Here is a 2,490-nt window from a genome sequence, read left to right on the forward strand (position 1 = left end):
AGAGTCCTGTTGTGCAGAAACACACGGCTGTAAGGGGACAGAGAGCGAGTCAGAGTCCTGTTGAGCAGAAACACACGGCTGTAAGGGGACAGAGAGCGAGTCAGAGTCCTGTTGAGCAGAAACACACGGCTGTAAGGGGACAGAGAGCGAGTCAGAGTCCTGTTGAGCAGAAACACACGGCTGTAAGGGGACAGAGAGCGAGTCAGAGTCCTGTTGATCAGAAACACACGGCTGTAAGGGGACAGAGAGCGAGTCAGAGTCCTGTTGAGCAGAAACACACGGCTGTAAGGGGACAGAGAATGAGTCAGAGTCCTGTTGAGCAGAAACACACGGCTGTAAAGGGACAGAGAGCGAGTCAGAGTCCTGTTGAGCAGAAACACACGGCTGTAAAGGGACAGAGAGCGAGTCAGAGTCCTGTTGATCAGAAACACACGGCTGTAAGGGGACAGAGAGAGCGAGTCAGAGTCCTGTTGAGCAGAAACACACGGCTGTAAGGGGACAGAGAGCGAGTCAGAGTCCTGTTGATCAGAAACACACTGCTGTAAGGGGACAGAGAGCGAGTCAGAGTCCTGTTGAGCAGAAACACACGGCTGTAAGGGGACAGAGAGCGAGTCAGAGTCCTGTTGTGCAGAAACACACGGCTGTAAGGGGACAGAGAGCGAGTCAGAGTCCTGTTGAGCAGAAACACACGGCTGTAAGGGGACAGAGAGCGAGTCAGAGTCCTGTTGAGCAGAAACACACGGCTGTAAGGGGACAGAGAGCGAGTCAGAGTCCTGTTGAGCAGAAACACACGGCTGTAAGGGGACAGAGAGCGAGTCAGAGTCCTGTTGATCAGAAACACACGGCTGTAAGGGGACAGAGAGCGAGTCAGAGTCCTGTTGAGCAGAAACACACGGCTGTAAGGGGACAGAGAATGAGTCAGAGTCCTGTTGAGCAGAAACACACGGCTGTAAGGGGACAGAGAGCGAGTCAGAGTCCTGTTGATCAGAAACACACGGCTGTAAGGGGACAGAGAGCGAGTCAGAGTCCTGTTGAGCAGAAACACACGGCTGTAAAGGGACAGAGAGCGAGTCAGATCTGGGTTCAAAAACTATTTGAAATGTTTTGAATACTTTTAGCGTTTGATTTAGCCTGACTGAAGTGCCTGGTTTGTGATCATTCTATTGGTTCCATTCACTTCCTGTGACACGGCGGGTAGTCGGCATCACTGTGAGCCAGGCTGGGTCGCCATGAGGGCTCTGGTGGCTTTGGTTCTGTGGGACACAGTTTCTCAGCTGCGGGAGAACTTGGGGCACTGCAGCCGGGCAAAAATGGCAGGCTCAAACTGAGCCCACATTACAGACTGACGCTGGGAGTGGGACCCTCCATAACAAATCAGGGCACCGCTCAAATAATTGAAAATATCAATGTCAGATATTTTCAAAAAAGTCAAATATTTCTACGACGGGCAAGAGTCCCCCAAGAGTCAATGTGTGAAACCTAAGCTTATATCATTGTTCACACGGGGGATGATTTCCCCTTTGATGCACTTTTCTCTCTACGTGGATCTTGACCATGAACTTAAAGTATAGATCCACAGACAATCACTCTGGACAATAGGAATACCTACAGTTGAAGTCGGAAGTTTACATATACCTTAGCCAGGTACAATTATCTCCGTTTTCAATCATACCTGACATTTAACGTTTCGGGTAGCCTTCCACAAGCTTCCCACAATAAGTTGGGTGAATTCTGGCCCATTCCTCCTGACAGAGCTGGTGTAACTGAGTCAGGTTTGTAGGCCTCCTTGCTCGCACACACTATTTTTAGTTCTGCCCACAAATGTTCTATTGAGGTCAGGGATTTGTGATGGCCACTCCAATACCTTGACTCTGTTGTCCTTAAGCCATTTTGCCAGAACTTTGGAAGTATGCTTGGGGTCATTGTCATTGGCCATTTGGATGTTGGAGTCGAAGTGGGGCGGGGCACAATTGGCCCAGCATCGTCCGGGGTTGGCCATCATTGTAAATAAGAATTTGTTCTTAATTGAATTAAATTAAATAACTGTTCAAATGAAAATAAAACAAAATTGTTTGTACAGATGAACGTGGAACCTTCAGTTATTTGGAAATTGCTCCTCAGGATGAACCAGACTTGTGGAGGTCTTGGCTGATTTCTTTTGATTTTCCCATGATGTCAAGAAAAGAGGAACTGAGTTTGAAGGTAGGCCTTGAAATGCATCCACAGGTACACCTCCAGTTGACTCAAATGATGTCAATTAGCCTATAAGAAGCTTCTACAGCCATGACATAATTTTCTGGAATTTTCCAAACTGTTTAAAGGCACAGTAAACTGGAATTGTGATACAGTGAATTTTAAGTGAAATCATCTGTCTGTAAACAATTGTTGGAAAAATTACTTGTGCCATGTAACTTGTCAAAACTATAGATTGTTAACAATACATTTGTGGAGTGGTTGAAAAACAAATTTTAATGACTCCAACCTAAGTGT

This window comes from Oncorhynchus gorbuscha, linkage group LG01, assembly GCF_021184085.1.
Source record: "Oncorhynchus gorbuscha isolate QuinsamMale2020 ecotype Even-year linkage group LG01, OgorEven_v1.0, whole genome shotgun sequence".
In the NCBI taxonomy this organism is placed as follows: domain Eukaryota; kingdom Metazoa; phylum Chordata; class Actinopteri; order Salmoniformes; family Salmonidae; genus Oncorhynchus; species Oncorhynchus gorbuscha.